Source organism: Rana temporaria, chromosome 3 (genome assembly GCF_905171775.1).
Source record: "Rana temporaria chromosome 3, aRanTem1.1, whole genome shotgun sequence".
Classification (NCBI taxonomy): Eukaryota; Metazoa; Chordata; class Amphibia; order Anura; family Ranidae; genus Rana; species Rana temporaria.
In genome coordinates, this window is record NC_053491.1 from 128,431,220 (window position 1) to 128,451,004 (window position 19,785).

Genomic DNA, 19,785 nt, shown 5'->3' on the forward strand with positions numbered 1-19,785 from the left:
ATAAAAGCACTGGCTTTCCTGACCTTGTTGTTGCAGCAAATTGTAACTCAGAATTATGTGGTGTAAGCCAGGAGTTTAATGCCTATGATTGTCAAATAAATGTTTCTGATTTGTGGTGAAAGATATGATTAGAAACAAGAAAGACTGCCAAAACAGAAGAGCAAATGTAGTTGTGGCACTAATACTCAGTCCATGGAAAAATAATGTATTTAATTAAATGTGTTGGTATATTGTTATATAACAGTACAAACAAGTGTTTTTTTCATTTATTCAATTTTTTACATGTACAATGACTATAGTAATCCCATAACAGGGCATTGTAGGTAATAACAGAAGTGCCATTTTGCACTTTGAAAGATTTTCCTCATACACATTGGTAAAGGTCCGTTAACAACACAGGATAGCTTCCCTTTACCCATAGAGAAGGAAAACCTTTTAAATGTGTATTTGCTAGCATTCAGTGTCATAGGATGGAGGTCAGGTTGTGTCAGCAGTGTAGTAATGATATCCAAAGGACCAACTAAAGCACAGTCCAGGGGTATAAGCAGCTGGAGCAACAGTCGGTATAAGCAGCTGGAGCAACAGCAGAGTTGAGCCGCATACAGCTGAAAAAAACTTAGCATTGTGTTTATTTCCAGGAGGAAAACAGTTCTGGTCCAGTTCAGTGTATGCCTGGCCTGCCTGGCATATTCATACCTGTTCAGAAGTACTAGACTCTCAGCATTGCAGTCATGCTGAAGCACATGGCTTTTATGATCCTTGACAAGTGCTTGGACAAATTTTTCCTTCATGTACCATGTACATAAACCTTTTATAGATACTTTATAGATACTAGAGGAAAGGGTTGAATTGGAAAATACTAATTTCTTTCTTATGTCCATTTTAAAGTTAACCTGTCGCCAAGCTAAAGACATTCAATTTGCAAGCAGTACATGAGCTTTAACGCAAGCCCTCACTGACTTGTAAAGTTGCAGGTACTGTGGGGCAATTAATCCCCAAAATTCATAGCAGAAATACTAAGATCACTCAAGTTATTCTTTCAGCAGCTCAATTCATCCTGCTGTCTCCTCCCAGCAGTCTTCCAGCCTTCAAATCTCTAAAGCAATCACTGTAAAGGTGCATTGGGATGTAGAAGTAGGGTAAGCTGAACTGCAGAGGAAATGACTTGAATGACTTCATAGATTCTGCTGTGAAATTTAATAATGAATTGCTCTACAATGTCTGCAGCTTCAGGACTCAGTGAGGACTCATTTTAAATCTCTTTAATGTGCAGGCATAGCTAGGCTTGGATCTCATATTAAGAGTTTATTGCTGTCGGTGTGCCTGCTGGGGAAATTATATAGCCAGATTCAGGTAGAGATACGACGGCGTATCAGTAGATACATCGTCGTAACTCTGAATCTGAGCCGTCGTATATTTAAGCGTATTCTCAAATTGAGATACGCTTAAATGTTGCTAAGATACGACCGCCGGCGCCGGCGTATCTTAGCTGTCTATTTACGCTGGCCGCTAGGGGCGTGTACGCTAATTTACGCCTTGAATACGTAAATCAGCGAGATACGCCTATTCATGAACGTACGCTTGCCTGTCGCAGTAAAGATACGCCGTTTACGTAAGGCGTTTTCAGCTGTAAAGATAAACCACCAAAAAGATGGCGCAGCCAATGTTAAGTATCGACGTCGGAACCGCGTCGAATTTTTCACGTTTTACGTTGTTTGCATAAGTCATCCGTGAATGGGGCTGGCCGTAATTTACGCTCACGTCGAAACCAATGAGTCTTTGCGGCGTAATTTGGAGCATGCGCACTGGGTTACGTCCACGGATGGCGCATGCGCCGTTCGTTCAAAACGTCATTTACGTGGGGTTATGCTTAATTTACATAAAACACGCCCACCTCCACATTTAAATTAGGCGCGCTTACGCCGGCACATTTACACTACGCCGCCGTAACTTATGACGCAAGTTGTTTGTGAATACTGCACTTGCCTCTCTAACTTACGGCGGCGTAGCGTATATGAGATACGCTACGCCTGCCTAAAGTTAGGCACGTCTACCTGAATCTGGCTAATAGTCTTTATGGCATTAATTTATCCTGCTAACCATTGTCATTGGGACAAAAAGTTATGAAATACCAACATTTTAGAGTTGCCATCAGAATAAAAATTTTTTTTTTTTAAAGAGTATCAGTGAATGGTAAAAAGCTGCCCATTCTTAAAAGCATATCTATGGTGCCACAGTCTTACATTATGTTTATTATAGGATATTGATGCAAAAGTAGAAGGGGGTTAGTAAGTGTACATTTACACATACATTTTGCTACAAATTATAGAATACCCTGTGTGCAATGATGAGCTGTAAATTGACACAGTAGAGAAACCCATTCCTTATCTGACTTTTTTAGCTCCAAGTTGTGCTGCAATTGGTCACATCACTTGTAGAAATTAAGTTGTGTGTATGATTGCATGGTATTATGTTGTATAACTTCAGTTATTATGACAAACCAAATATATTATGCTACCTATATTGAGGAAAAATGTGCCTATATTTATATTTTATGTTTAAGTCATTTAATTAACAAAAATAGAACACAAACCATGCATCCTAGTATGCTTAAATGCTGCACATTGCAAATTGTATTTTACTAAATTCTGCAATTTGTTTTGGTATGATGGAAACGTTTAAATCAGATTTTATTTAACATACACTGTTAATGGCATAAAGGTTTCCACAATAGAATTGCTAAATATTGTTTCAATAAATTATCATTTAATTTAATTACGAAATACACCTACTCATATTTTAGTGCATGTCTGTTGCCATGGCAAGCAAGGAGACAATTAATAATGGCATCAATTGTTATGAAAATCCATAATGATATTTAGCATTTTATTAGATGTGAGATAGAGGCTTTCAGCAACACGTTATTTTCCCAGCTATACATTTGCTTATTACAGCTGTGGAACTCTTTTATTTTCTTTCTTACAAAGCATTCATCATTGTAAGTTGGAAAATAACTGTTCATTATAGTAACACAATAATAATTCTGAATGTTGCAAAATTTGTCTTTACAGCTGTGACATACATTAAGTAGTTATTAAAGTAGATCTAAAGTTACATTTGTACAAATTGGTAGCTGGAAGCATTTTACGGCAGAAGAGATGTAAGGGACAGGTGCTGAGACAATGTAACTTCAATGAGCGTATGCACATGAGTTATGCCATCAGTGACTGGAAAAAATATATACTGGGCCAAAAGATCAAATAAGATGGCAATGATGGTGACAGAGTGATGAGGGAAGCCTGGACCCTGCATCGCTGGAGGAGGGCAGATTAGGTGGTAAATCCAGGGACCTGCAGCAGATTTTTTTATTTTCAGTCAAGCAGCTTTAGGATAAAGAGAGGAAAAACCTGGGTCATTTTGAACAATTTGCCCTTAGAGGGAAAAAAAATCCTGATCTTCAGTTGGATTACTTACCTAGGTCAATAAAAATACCATGCTACTCCTAATAACTATAACTTTCAAAACTACTACTTTTAACAAAATCAGCATACTTTTTTTGTAATGACACTATTGGATTTACCATAACCATATCCCATGGTAGAAAATTCTACAGTTTTACCACTTCTACAGTGAAAAACATATTCCTTCATTGGTGGTCTGAAAACAGTTTTCAAGATATATACCTGCTTCTTAACAAAAGAGGCATTGCGTCTTTTCAAGAACTATGTACATCTAATGACATACCTTTGCATGAACATTCCTGTTATATTTAATTGAGGTACTTTATCCACTCTGTTTTACATCATCATTCCCCTTCATTCTTATTGACGGCATTTGAATGGAGCTTAAATCACTTTTCTAAAGTTTTAATATCTTTAATTTACCCCTCTGTGGATGGCAACCAGGCAATACCAGACGCAATGGGGGACAGAATTGAACAGGCCCCTGGATCCTGAGGATTGGGAGAGGATATGGCAGATGGTGTCTATAAGTTCAAAGAATGTCCTCATTGTGGAAAATTCATACAAGGCCTTATACAGGTGGTATTATACCACAGCACAGCTGGCAGAAATTCTGCCTGATTACCGCTATACCTGTTTTTGCAGCTGCCATGTGGAAGGCACCATGGTCCATATATTTTGGACATGTCTAGTAGTGTCTAGATTATGGATTTGGTTTTACAACCTTATTTACTCCTTGATCCACACAAATGTTCACAAAAAAAATGTATAAAGCCCTTCTGAATAAGCCCATCATAGACATTTTTAGATCAGAACGGAGATTAGCTTCCCATATCTTTGTGGCAAATTGGCTGATTATAGCTAAAGCATGGAATACCCCAACCCTAAACTTTAATGCAGTGAAAAACATGGTGACAGACACTATGATTTATGAAAAGCTCACTGCCACCTTGACGGGCACGCAAACTAAATTTTTCCAAGTCTAGCAACTTTGGATCTCCTATTCTCAACCACCATCCATTGACCAATCGCTTTTATCTATCTGACGTTAATGAGAGCATGCACCCCTTTGGACTTGTCTAGAACCCCTCCACCCCCTTCTTTTCCCTATTCCCTCCTTCCAAGCTTAATTCCTCCACCCCATACTTCTTAATGCCTTTTTATTTATAGATAGTTTTTTTCACTCTGTTCTTGTCTTACACAATTGCAATACTGTATCTGTGTTATAGGAATGTCTCCAAGTGGATCAGCTTGTTTTTTGTCCTTGTCTGATAAACCTTACTGGAAATGTTATATATGTAACAGTTTTGCTTTGTGGATCTTCGACTAGCTATTAAACATAGCAACCAAACTATGTGTGAGCCCTATGTTTTTTCTTAAAATATTTTTTTTTATTGGGATGAAACGTTCATCTACAAAGTCTTTATGCTGACATTGAATGAATTAATTTATATTAAATATATAATCTCTAATCTCATATTTTTGACAAACTAAACAAAGTCCGTGTTTCCAACCTTTGATTATAAGTTAGATGTACCATCCCTTTTAATAATTTAGCTGCCTGACTTTGTACACTCTCCAAATCCTTAATGTTATTTTTACAAATTGTACTCCATATTCAATATGTGACCTTAGATGTTATTTATACTTGGGCAATAATATGCTTGCATCTTTTCATAGCCCTTTTTATACAGCTTACTGCTAAGCAATAGTCCTAAATTCTTGTCCAGGTATAAATTCTCTTTAACCACTTCAGCCCCGGAAGATTTGGCTGCTCAATGACCAGGTCATTTTTTGCGATAAGGCATTGCGTCTGACAATTGCGCTATACCCAAACAAAATTGATGTCCTTTTTTCCCCACAAATAGAGCTTTCTTTTGGTGGTATTTGATCATCTCTGCGGTTTTTACACAATATTTTGTACTTTTTGCTATAATAAATATCCCCAATTTGTTTTTAAAGAAGACATTTTTTTCCTCAGTTTAGGCTGATATTTATTCTTATACATGTTTTTGGAAATTAAAAATCACAATAAGCGTATATTGATTGGTTTGCGCAAAAATTATAGCGTCTACAAAATAGGGGAAAGATTTCTGGCATTTTTATTATAATTTTTTTTTACTAGTAATGGCGGTGATCAGCGATTTTTTATCGGGACTGCGACATAATGACGGTCTGATCGGACACTTTTGACCAATTTTTGGGACTATTGACAATTATCTAGCTATCAGTACTTTAAAAATGCATTGATTACTGTGTAAATGTCACTGGCAGGGAAGGGGTTAACACTATGGGGTGATCAAGGGGTTAACTATGTTGCCTCATGTGTGTTCTAACTGTAGCGTGATGGGACTGACTAGAGGAGATGACAAATCGTTGTTCCTAGCTAACAATCTGTCTCTCCTCTCCTCACAGAACAGGAATTTGTGTGTTTACACACACACATCCCTGTTCTGGCTCTCGTGCCCGCGATCACGTGTGGCCAGCGGTCATCGCGACCACCTGCTACATGCATCGGCACCCCCGCAGTGCAGTGGGCGTGAGCTTCCGGCAGCACACGCGCCTGCTATCCCCGCCTAATGGGCCGACGTACAGCTACGACGGTTCGCGACAATGTGTCGACCGGCTGTAGTATAATGACATCGGCTGGTCAGCAAGAATAGTTACATAATTAGTCAGGTTTAAAAAAGACACAAGTCCATCTAGTTGAACCATAAAAAAATATATATATATATTGTACAATCCCATATACCCAATTCTATACCCACAGTTGATCCAGAGGAAGGTAAAAAAAAACAGCAGAGCATGATCCAATTTGCTACCACTGGGGAAAAATGTTAATGTATAGGGGACAATGCAGTTAGCACATCTGAAGAGCATTACCTTACATTTATCAATATTATATTTCATTACCAATCCCTGATGCCATTCTGTTAAAGCTCATCTTTAATGTATTACTTTCCTTTTGAGGTTTAATGTCCCTACACAATTTTGTGTCATCAATAAAAAGATCCATGATATTCTTGGCTCTATCCACCAGGTATTATTAGAAATATTAAAATGGACTGGCACAAATAATGATTCTTATGGAACAGCTCTTAAAATGTTACATTTACAAGCACCATTTTGTTGTTGAGAGATTGTTTGTGTTGGTCTATATTATGAAGAGGAAGGTAAGGGATATTATAGTAGAGAAAATCATTATGGTGAGGGTGTTGTTTACTATTTATTCATGTTTCTGAGGGAACCCATTAAGGTACTGGTAGATAATATAATATTGTAAGCCAATCGCATACAGAATACTATTGCAGTTGCTGAAAAGAGGAGAAATTTTAATTTCCTGGCATTTTAAGAAACATGAACCTTCAGCTTAAAATGCCTAGGACATTAAAAAACATTAAATATCAAAATAGCAAAAGCAATGCTACAGTGAAAATAAACCTAAAAGTTTATACTGAGGAATAATAACAGACACTACTAGCTGCCTGCACATGCCTTTATCATCTAGAGTGCAACCGAAGCCCCTAAACCAGGTTCACTCAAAGAGGTTGATTTACTAAACGCAAATACATTGTGCACTTTGCAAGTGCAGTTGCTCCAGAGTTGAATAAATGATGTAAAGCTTCACTTTACAAAGAGAAAAACACTGCATTTTTTGTTGCACCTGATTGGATGGTGGAAGTCGGCAGAGTTTCCCTTAATTTACTAAGAGTGCAACTGCACTTGCAAAGTGCACAGTCTTTAGCAAATCAACCCCAACGTGTAATGGATGCTTCGTGCGTTAACTAGAGCTCTGTCACCCCCTCATCCTTCATTGTATCAAATACAAAGATTCATATTGTAGGTCAGTAGATTGTTGTTATTATATTACCTGAAGGACAACTGTGCCTTTGTTTAAAGTAATGTTAAAGTCTTTTTTTTTAGTTTAAAAATAACAAAAATGTTGTACTTACTTGCTCTGTGCACTCCAACCGAGTGCCCCCACATCAAGCATCTTGCTATATGGGTACCTGAGCCAAGCCACTGCTCTATGTGTCCATTCAGACACTAAGCTGTGGCACACCCCTGCCACATTCTCTCTCCTTATTGGCTCACTGACTTTGATTGACAGCAGTGGGAGCCAATGGCGCCCACTTCTGTGTCTCAGCAAATGAGGAGGGAGAGTCCCAGACAGCCAAGGCTCTCGCGCAACATCGCTGGATCGAGATGGGGCTTGGAAAAGAATTAAGGGGGTGCTGGGGAGGCTGCTGCACACAGAAGGGTTTTTATCTTAATGCATAAAATGCATTAGGATAAAATAATCTTCTGCCTCCAGAACCACTTTAAATAAATCAATAGCATAATGAGTCTAATACACCTATTAAATTAGTTGTATACATGTACTTATTTTGCACATAAACTATTTTTTTTGCCTTGGTCTGCCTAACTTAAAGCTAAATTAAACTCATCAATTTAACAGTTCCTCAAAAAAGTTATGTTTAATCCTTTTTATTAAGTATTTGCAGACAATACAAGTGTGTTGAGCATATACAAATTATAATTATAATAACAAATACAACTTCTCTTGTATGATGAACAACAAACACCATAAAACAAAAACATTTGCGTGTGAGTACATTAAAGAGTGTCTGAGGTAAACTTCCATTTCAGCTGGAAACATAACAAGAAGTACAATACCTGAAGCATCAAACAACTGAAAAAATGCTAGCTTTCTAATTCAATATATAGGAAAGGTAAAAACAAATGTAATAAGAAAGGTAGAGAAAAGAGAAGCAGAAGGGGGAGAGACGAAGAAGAAGGAAGAAGAGGAGGGGGTAAAAAAATGGGGGGGTGACGTACCATGGGATAATCCTGGAGCAGCGAGGATCCTCATATAATATTGGAAATGAAGGAGTCAAAGTCAGAAGAATATCTGAAATGAGACCAAACTGTCCACATAAGTTTGTGTGATTCAAATTTGTCCTCATCCCATGCGATCTTACGCTCCACAAGCTCAATCTTGTCCAACTCACAAGCCCTCTCAGCCATTGATGGAACCTCAAACATCTTCTGGCTATCACAGAATTAGCTGCTGTGATGAAATGCCTAACTTCTTTTAATTTGTCTGTAAGAGCCTGGCAACATGGACAGCACTGTAATCTTAGGTTTACTTGGGATTTTATCTCCCGCCAATTTAATAAACAATTGTAGTATGTTATCCCCAAAAAAATCATACAGGTGCCCCAAATATGGGTCATGGTGCCAATCTCCCACAAACATCGCAAACAAGTATCAGGAATAGAAGGATCAATTTTATGTAAAAGTGTAGGGCAGCGGTACCATCTGGATGAGACCCGATAATTTCTCTCTTGCACGTGAGAAGATGTAGATAGTTTATATGTAATAGCCAGTATTTTGTCCCACTCCATATCATCCGCCGATACTTGCAATTCTTGCTCCCATTTAGAAAGAAATGGTGGTGGCTTTGGGTAGGTTTCCTTCAATAGATTTGGTATACCTGCGAAAGTGTGTGGTCCAGGCTAGCAGAATTCAAAAGAAGTGCAAGGTTGTGTCAGGAGGTCCGTAGAGGACTGTTTGCCTAAATAATGTTTCAACTGTGTATATTTCAACCATGCACTCAATGAGCTATGGCAGGAGGGGATTAACTGGGAAAGGGGAGTAAGAGTCTGGCTAGTCAGGGTATAGCTCAAAAGAGGATTGTCTCTGCGATGCCACTGGATAAACTTAGTACTTGTCACATTAGGGGGAAAAGATGCTAGGCCAAACAGCAGGGCCAAGGCAAGGAGAGAACGGTTTGTCAAAAATCTGGACTTTTTATGTCGCCATATAAAAGTTTGAATAGCCCTGTTGAGAGATAAGAAAAAAAACAGAAGGGGGAACAGGAATGAGCTGAAAAGTGTATTTTTGGCAAAATGTCCATTTTGATGGTATTGATGCGACCAAAACACGAAATATGTGATTTATATCATAGGATTCAAGACAAGTACGCACCAGTTGGAGAAGTGGCCGCAATAGTGGACAATAAAGATGGGATTTTGATGCCTAGATATTTGATAGCCGTATGTTACCATTTAAAGCCAAAATTACATCGAAGGTGAGCTACAGAAGATTGAGAGATATTCAGGGCTTCCGTCTCATCATAGTTCAAATTACTCACTGCGCCATATTCCGCAAATGTCTGGCTAAGAGATGGAATAGAGACAAGGGGATTGGTAACATACATCAATAGGTCATCAGCATATTTGTATTTGTGCTGACATACCATAATGCCATGAATATCAGGGTGTTCCTCAAAAAAGTTATTTTCAAACTATGCCATCAATGATAACAGTCCCAGTTGCTAGTGCTCTCAACTGAACTGTCAAACCATTAAACGGTTGGTGTCTGATCACGTGCAGCACAAAGGCTAAGCTGGCATCTTTGTTGGCTGTAAATTATAGAAAGATTTAGTTCCACTTTAGTTCTGTCGCTAAAAGCAACCACATGGTGGTCCTTTGCATTATCACTAACTGACTATCCAGGCCCCCATGGGAGAATGAGTACCCAGGAAGTTCCAGCATTCAATGCACAAGAAACTCACTCTTGCCTGGCCCCCCTCTGTCTGTCCTGCCCACCTGTTAGCTGATCACTGAACATACTGCAGAGCTGAAGCAGAATTTATATGCTAGCCATTTTGCATCAGCAGTGCTGCACAGAAGAGAGATACAACCATCTCTGGTATGATGTATATGGGTGAAGCAGACAATACTCAATATGCAAGCAAAATTTAGCTTGAGTTTCAATCAACTGGCTAACAGGTGAATGGGATGAACAGAGTGGAGATGGTAAGAGCGCAATTCCACTGGTGCATTAAATGCTGGGACTTGTAGAGCACAGGGAAAAACTTCCTGCACACTTGTTATTCCACATGGGTTAGGTTTACATCAAGGAAGAGTAGTGTGAGAATAAACATGTTTTCCAGCATATCACACTGGTTACAGTAATATGTGTTGCAATCAGTGCAGGTGACTTGTCCTCTATGTTCCCCTAACGGGGAAGTTCCTTGGAAGTCTGCGCAGGCGCAAACTTCCCGACGGAAATCTCCTAACCTCGCCTGGCATCCAGGCTCATTCTTTAACATCCCTATGGATTGGAGGATGTTAAAAAAAGAGCCAGGAGGCCGAGCGAGCCACTTACCTCGAAATCCACGTCGCCCTGGATGCCGGCCGAGGTTCGGAGATTTCCGTCAGCAAGTTTGCGCCTGCGCAGACTTCCAAGGAACTTCCTCGTTAGCTGGAACCGTCTCAGCACATCAGATTGCGCATGCGCTGGAACTTCCAAGATAGCTGGAACCAGCACGGCAGATCACAGGCACTGCATGCTTTTCATTCTCTCCTCTGCTGTTTGATCGTTCCATTCAGGCTTCTCAGATCAATGCTGAATCCACCTAGGAAAGGAGAATTCTAAAAAAAAAAATCCCATACATCTCTTTTAATGTGTGGGGAACTTCATAAAGTTAATTAACACACTTCATGATTGTAAAAATGTATAGGAATAGGCTAAAATAATTGGAATACAGTGAGTCAGAAACTATATGATTTTACATTTTGATCATAGAAAAACTTTGACCTGAAAATGTTTATTTTCGTCTATTTCATGACTTAGCTTGATACATTTAATATTATGAATATTCTATTAGTAAATTTGTAGAATCAGAAGTTTAACATCTGTACCTAAGTTAGGAATCTTTGCTGCAAACTAAAGTCCTTTGTTTCTGGCATATAAAATTTCATGCTTGCGAATTCAGGAATTGTAAAGCCTGTCAGGGTTCTTTATCAGCAAAGCAGAATAATTATAAGGATAATAATCTGTGCAAGTTTCACTTAAAATGCTTCATTACTGATGAGGAATTGAGTTTTGCACATCAAAGGATCTCTTGCTCCCTGGAGTACCTAGAGAATTGGAGAGCCTACATGCAGTATCAGAGCAAGTCTTATCATGTGAACCTTTTTCCAAAGTGCCCTGCGAGGCATCACTGTGTAGCACATCACCCTCCTCTACAAATGCAAAGGGATTAATATAAATATGTTTATATTCACAAGAAACTTGCATGACCTAGAAAAAGTTAACTCATCTCTATTTGTTAAACCCAAACTTTTAAGTAAATAAATTACACTAATTACACTAGCCATAAACAAGCATATATTTAATCTTGATTAACATATTCACTAATCTGCTTGTCAAAGTAAACTAAGTAATATTCACAGTCAGTAATAGAGGTTACAACAAATCATATCAAACGGCTGGAGAAGGAACAATTCAAAACATAATGTAAAAAGTTCTATAAGGCATATTGTGCTAAGTGTCCCTATAATAAAACCCCACATTATGCTTTAGTGAGACAGTCCTTGAAATGGTATTTTAGTTTTTGGGTGATTCCAAAGAAAACACAATAAAATAAATATTCTCCAGTAAATTAGGGGTTACAATTCTACCCCAACACTTGCAGTTTACAACTTTCATTGCTGCTAGATCCTGCCCTCTCAGAGCTACTTCCTTAAATCTTTGGTCTTCATAGGAAAGGGTTAGCAGTGGACAGTGCAGATCTGTTAGCTTGGAGAATGATAAAAGGAGGCACTAATTGGGCCCCCCTTTCTTGAGATTGTGGCCTTCCCACCCCTTTTTAGGATATTAACCACTTCAATACCGGGCACTTATACACCCTCCCGCCCACACTAATTTTCAGCTTTCAGCGCTGTTGCACTTTGAATGACAATTGCGCGGTCGTGCTACACTGTACCCAAACTAAATTTTTATAAATTTGTTCCCACAAGAAGAGCTTTCCTTCGGTGGTATTTGATCACCTCTGGGATTTTTATTTTCTGCAAAAAAAAAATTACAGAAAATTTTGAAAGAAAAAAGTTTTTTTGTTTCTGTTATAAAACATTGTAAATAAGTAAGTTTTCTCCTTTACGGATGGGCACTAATGGTACTGCACTGACGGGCACTGATAAGGCAGCACTGATGGGAACTGATGAGGTGGCACTGATGTGATGGCATTGATGGGCAATGATGATGGGCACTAATATGTGGCACTGATAGGCGGCACAGATAGGCATGGATAGGCGGCGCGGATGGGCACGGATAGGCGGCATGGATGGGCACAGATAGGCAGCATGGATGGGCACAGATAGGCGGCATGGATGGGCACTGATAGGCGGCATAGATGGGCACTTTAATGTGTTGCACTAATGTATGTGTTGTACTAAAGGATGCCAATCAGTGCCAAACAATGCCTGCCAATCAGTGATGCCCATTGTGGGCACTGATTGGCATCCATTGTGGGCACTGATTGGCATCCTTTTTTTGTGTTTGTCATCCCTGGTGGTCTAGGTGGGCATCTGTGGTGGGCATCCATGGTGGTCTAGTGGGGGGGCTGTGCTGATAATCGATCAGCGCAAACCCCCCTGTCAGAGGAGCAGCCGATTGGCTCTCCTCTACTCGCGTCTGACAGACACGAGTGAGGAAAAGCCGATTACTGGCTTTTCCTGTTTACATCATGATCAGCCGTGATTGGACACGTCGGAGACTCTTAACCTCGGAGCGGCTCAATATCCTGAGGACGTCATAGTCCAGTCAGGATATTGAAACCACTTTGCCGCCATCAATCTGTCATTGGCGGGCGGTAAGTGGTTAATGATGTTTATTATAATAGAGATAGACAGTGTCATAGGGAGTACTGTCGCTTTAAATGATAATGAGCGGTTCCATTGGGATCCAATAGGAATACCTGGAAACTTCTGGATTTCCTGGCATATGCAAATAAGGGGATGCAGAGGCTGGGACTTCCTCTTTGACCATCCAGCTGAAGAACTCCCGCCCTCCCGCCCAAGTCGCGTGCACTTCTATGTGGATGGGTCAACCTGGATGTCTGTGGGGGACGTTTATATTCTGATATAAATTGTATTAATTTTGCTTGAGTTCTAATAACTGAGTGATTGTATGATGTTATGTTGATTTATGTGTAGCGCCTGGTTACTTCAAAGTACTGGTGCTATTTAAATTTAGAGGTAGATCAGAGTGTAGTTAAACTCTGATCTGGTTAAATTGTTTAAATTGGGTCTCTGTCTCAGCTTGCCTGTGCTGTGGGCTCATTCTGTTGTACTGGGGTGTTCTTCCCACCCCAGTGCAGTAGGTGGCAGCAGTGGAGTCAAGATTTGGGTGTTTATGGGTGTTTGGGTATTTATGGGACAGACACCATTAGTTCTGGGTCTTCTTCGTCCAGTGTGGCAACCACCTTTAGGGTGACCACATCACGGCGCCCCGGCGTTATGGCCTATCTGGCCGGGGCGTGCATGCCAATCGGTGTTCCTGGTTCCGGGACCACGTTGGTCCGGAACATTTGAGCAGCGACGGGGACCCTGTGATCGACTGGGTTCCCACTTTTGAGGATCCCAAGCGGTATAGCTGTTCGGTGGGGTGTCTGTCTGAGGCGCGCCAATGAGAGGCTGGAAATCCAAAAGGATTTCGACAAACCACCGGGGATCAAGGTAGCCGGACACTGAAGGATTGATCACCTGTCAGTCGGTACCTGGGCGATGTTAAGAAGGAGATCCAGGCGTAATTCTTCCGAGGAGGATTACCTCCATATTTGCAATCAGAGAGGGCCTGTGGCAGAGGTGTCTCCCTGATGTCCATTCCAGGAGGGTCTGTGGCAGAGACTTTTCCTCAAGTCCAAGTTCATTCCAAGGAGGGTCTGTGGCAGAGACTTTTCCTCAAAGGTTCGAGCGATACTCTGGCTGTCAGGTCAGTGAGAGAGGCCTTTCCAGGTACGCTATTCCCACTCAAGCAGGAGTGGCGCAGAGAAGTGTTACACTTGGGAGCAGGACTGTTTCCCTATTGCTACACCTGAATTTGCTATTCTCCTTCTTCCTTCAACTCTACTTTCCTCACCACAAGTTTTATTGTTTTTACACGGCTGGGTAATAAAGAGCACAGAAAAAGACACTTGTTGCAGACATTCCTTTACTACTGCTATATGCACCATTCACCCTTAGGAATTCGGAAGAGCCACAAGGTAAATGTGCCACCCAAAACAAACCAGCAGTTCCTCCGGGGGTAGTGCTACATATGGTTTTGTAATAATAAAGTTTGAATTTTGTCAAATTTGATAAATATTTTAAATCCAATAAAAGAGCAGCCGCCATTATTTGCCATAAATTCTTGTTATCTTTATTATAGTTATGGTGGTTGGGTAAGTTAAGTGTGGGGTGGGTGTGGTTTACAATCTCACAGATTAGGGAGAAGGAGGGAGAAGCAGGAGAGAAACTTGCCATCCTAGGCTATAGGGATGTGTATTTATATTATGCACACATCTTAAGGAGATGCAAATCTAATCCCTGCATGCAAGGGTAACTCCATAGGATGCTGCAGAAGAAAGATATGACCCTGAAACCTGGGGCAGAAACCGTGTCACCAGCTTAAACAGTAACATAGGCAAGTATTAAAAGATAAAGAAGCTGCATACTCACTAAAGTGTTCCTAAACCCACTACAGTAAAATCAGTCTGTATATGCATTAATGCATGCTTGTTATACTTACTGTGGAAGCTAAGGTGTAAATCCTCTGCATTGTGTAAAAAGGCTGTTTGATCCTGTCTTCTCTGATCCTCTCCTTCTTTAACTGTCCCCAATCAATCTGCTGATAGCACAGAGCCTTGGGGGCACTCTGCATGTGCTCAATTTGTTGTGTACTGAGAGATTTTTTTGGGGGGAGGGTACCTGTGATCAGCACAGGCCAATCAGCGCTGTCCACACAGAAGGTCAGGAGTCATGCATCCCCATAGGTCAGTCAGAGGAGAATTAAAACTCCTCTTACAAGCTTTAACCAGTGCTTGGTTGGTTATTGAAAGAAGTCACAAGATTGCTGTATACTGCTGATGAGAAAAGTAATTTAGCAGTTTATATTTACTTAAATAATTGCATTTCTATGTTCTGTGTACTGTGGGAGACCAGATATAATGAATGCAGGCTCCTGGGTTTAGTAATACTTAAGTGATTATCTAAATTAGCTATTGAAAGTGTCCAAAAAAATGGAAGGGTTAATACGACTTTAATCCCTTGGGGGATTACTAATTTTGCCTCAGTCATTATTGTAATGGAATAAGAGTCTTTCCAGTTTTTTGTATAAATGTAAAAGATAAATAAGAGCATAATTCAACAACTAGCATAACACCTCTTTGAATATTTTATAGAATGTAGACCATAAGGTTATTAAGGGGGAATATGATCAACATGTATAAATACATAAATACATAAGTGGTTCATATAGTGAACTTGGTGTTGAGTTATTCACTTTAAGGTCATTGCAGAGGACAAGGGGGCACTCTTTACGTCTGGAGGAAAAGAGATGTAATCTCCAAATACAGAAATATCTCTTCACAGTAAGAGCTGTGAAAATGTGGAATATACTCCCTCAAGAGCAGCTCAGTTAATTACTTTAAAAAAGGCCTGGATTCTTTCCTAAATGTACATAATATAACTGGGTACTAACATTTATAGGTAAAGTTGATCCAGGGAATAACTGATTGCCTCTTGGGGGATTAGAAAGGATTTTTCCCCTGCTGGAGCAAATTGGATCATGCTTTGGGTTTTTTGCCTTCCTCTGAATCAACTGTGGGTATGTGATTGTGTAGATAAGAATGTTTAATTTTTTTTCACTTTTATTGGTTGAACTGGATGGACTTGTGTCTTTTTTCAACCAGGCTAACTATGTAACTATGGAAATATGGGGGTTAGAAAAAAAATTGAAGAATTCTGACCAGGGACATATTTGAAGAGGGAAGTCTCAAAAAGGGAGACATTTTGGATTAATACGTTAAATACATGGAAACTGTATAGAATGAATATAGATATAGACTTGATTTTCTTTATTGAAGGCGCTTTGATCCATTTGATTTTAGAGGCTAAATGCATCAGGCCTGTGTGGGAGACATAGCCTGGAAATACAAGGAGGTGTATTTATTAAAAAAAATTACATTCAGCTATTGAAAATGCATGTACATTGATTCTGTGCAAAAATAAATGTAATTAGGCCATTTAATGTGCTGGTCACAAGTTTTAAAACCGTAAATGCAGCCTTTGAACATGGTGCTAGAATGTATCTATTTGAATTTATATTATATTAATAATATAAATCAGCTCTCAAATTTTCCACACGCCTACTCGCATTTTGCAAGTGGAAAATGAGGGCTTGCGAGCATGGGCTGCCTTGGAGGGGGGGCAAGCACCGCCGGCATGGAGCCATTCTCCCAGCAATCACCCCAGGTAAGGAGAGCGTGGAGGAAGCGGAGAGCCGTTGGACCACAGAACGAGGATATATCCCACTGTAACAGCTTACATTACAATTGCCGTCTGCTCGTGGCTACACACAGCCCCACCTCCTGTGTCAGCTATACTCTCACTCCCTCACCTGTATAACTGACACTCTGAGGGGGATATGAGTTTGGCATTCGTGGATTTATGCCCGCTGTCCTTTCATTCATGTGAGTGCATTTTCTTAAATCTTCACCTGTTCGAGGTACCCTCACAGTGTCACGCTATATGCATTGCATATATCTTCTCTTTTCCATGACACACATTGGCCGCTGAGATCTGTCTTAGGAGTCAGGAGGAAGTGTTTTATCAGCCCACACATCCAGCTGCGATCAGCATCTCGGTTAGCTGTTTGGATAAGCAGCCGTTAGGTGAGCTGCCAGCACGTCAGAGGTGTCATCACTGAAGATTTCATTTGTGCACATTGCAATTTTGGTGGAGGTGTTTTATCTAGACACTGTTCTGTGGAGGAATTACTGGACTGCTAGATTTGATCCTTATTTATGGACAGGACTTTATCACATGTGTGATTTTTGATAGTTTTGCAAAAAATGTTTCCACTTATTTTATGCTATTTTTGGTGTTTGTATATGTAGTAGCCATTTTACTTTGTATTTTCACTGTTAAATCTTTACAGGATTATAGGTGTTTGTTCACTTTCATCTGTATTGTTCATTGTAGTATCATCAGATACCTTAATTTTTTTTATATCACTGTTTAAGTTCACCCACGATCCCTTTACTTTGCATTTCCTTTTCACTTCTACCTTCCCATTCCCTCCCCCACAGCGCAGCTACCATACTTCACATTAATATCTCAACTGCAACAATTTAGACGCCAGGGTACTTTGGACTCGCATATCTCCCAAGTGGCAACGTCTCTATCAAATATTCAATTACCCCCGAACACCCCCCTACCGACGTAGATTTCAATGTAGATTTAGATATAATTAATTTAACTCCATATATGTTCTCTCCACAAGAACTAGAGGTCTTGAAGCTTGGGATAAGCTTTTGTCCATCAATGAACATAGATAAGTATGAAACCATTAAGGATATCTATTTATTTTCGTGTAATCTGACCTATAAGTTCCTTTTTGATGGGGATCGTTTGCATTCTATCCAAAATAGACGCATCTCTGAGCAAGTGAAAAACTTGGATGAAAAATGGAGGATTTTCAGGCCCTTCGGGACCTAATGTTACTCTTGGATGAGAATGATTTCGCTGAGAGTACCCAGAATACGATGGCCTCAGGGAATTTTGTCCCTGATGCTTCTATTTTTTAAGAAATTTAAACCTGAATCCCAGCGTTTCCCCGATTTAATGAGTAATTCCAACATTTGGGCCTTTCTTTTGAGCACAGTCAATGATATCAAACAACTAGAGACTACCCCCAAAGTAAGTAACATCACACGAGTACAATAACAAGCTATTCTTCGGTTACAGAATCACCCAGACTTAGATATAAAAGCATCAGACAAAGGAGGAAATGTGGTCCTAATGACTAAACTAAATTATGAAATAATGGTATTTAACATCTTACGGTATAAGGAATGGTATGTACGTATCAGTGAGGTACAAAATACCAAATTTAAGACTGAATTTTTGAATATTATTGGCTCTGCTCATCAGAATGGCCTAATTGATCAGGACCTCTATAACTATTTGAATGTACGTAATCCAAGGCTAGCAACGTTCTATGCCCTTCCTAAAATCCATAAACATTCCTCTTCACCGCCTGACAGACCTATCTTATCTGGGATAGGCTCTCTGACTGAGAATGCCAGTCACTTTGTGGACTCCATCCTCATGCCACATGTGCTCGCCCCCCCTTCCTTTTTACACTCGTGACACCTTGGACCTACTCAAACAAATCGAGGATATGGTCATGCCTCCGGAACAGGGTATTTATTTTGACTCAAAATTGTTTTACTTTCAAAGAGTCCCACTTCCTCCAGGAACAGGGCGTGGCCATGGGCACGTGCTGTACCCCGGCCTATGCAAACCTGTACCTGGGGGGGGGTGGGAATCTTTTTTCTGATGAGCAGTTGTCTATATATAACAGCCATGCAATTTGCTGGCTGCGGTATATAGATGACATTTTCATCATTTGGACGGGTACTTCAGCGTTACTTCACACGTTTATTGATACCCTCAGTTTATTGATACAATCAGTAAAATCTAAAATTTACATTTCCTAGTGCCCATAATAAGATTACGTTCCTAGATCTTATCATTCTCAAAGACAGTAATGGATGTTTGGCCTCTTCCTTATATAGGAAGGGAACAGCAGGCAACACTCTCCTGCATGCTGAAAGCGCCCATCCGGCCAATCTGATTCTGATTCGTAGCATTCCATATGCACAATATCTGAGGCTACATCTGAACTGTACATATACTGATGACTTTATCCATCAGGCTAATCTCTTACTGCTTTGTTTACGGGCAAGAGGGTACAGTAATTCACTTTTACGTAGAGAATACAAACAAGCTCTCCGGCAATCGCGCAATTCTCTGCTTTACAAGAGAAAGACCAGTAATCCTAATCAGACAGTGAGATTTATTACCCGGTATTCCTGTCAACATACTGAATTGCGAAGCGTTTTGGAAAAGCATTGGTCATTACTGCTTGATGATCCAATACTTGCCAAATATGTCAACTTTAAACCCGACATTACATTTAGGAGATCTAGATCTCTACGAGATAAATTAATTTCGAGTCACTACTCTAATCTCTCAAATCTATGTGCTCCATGTAACGGTATGACCCAATGTGGCAAATGTGCATTTTGCTCTTGGATTAATGTTGGTACCAGTTTCACATTACCCAACGGAGAACTATTTGTCCCAAATTTCCATGCCAACTGTGATCAACAACAAAGTCCCTTGGGGCGGGGAATTCCAGTTACCGCAACTTCCACCAATTGGAATGCACACTGGCTCCTAGACTGATTGGAGCAGAGGCAGATCCT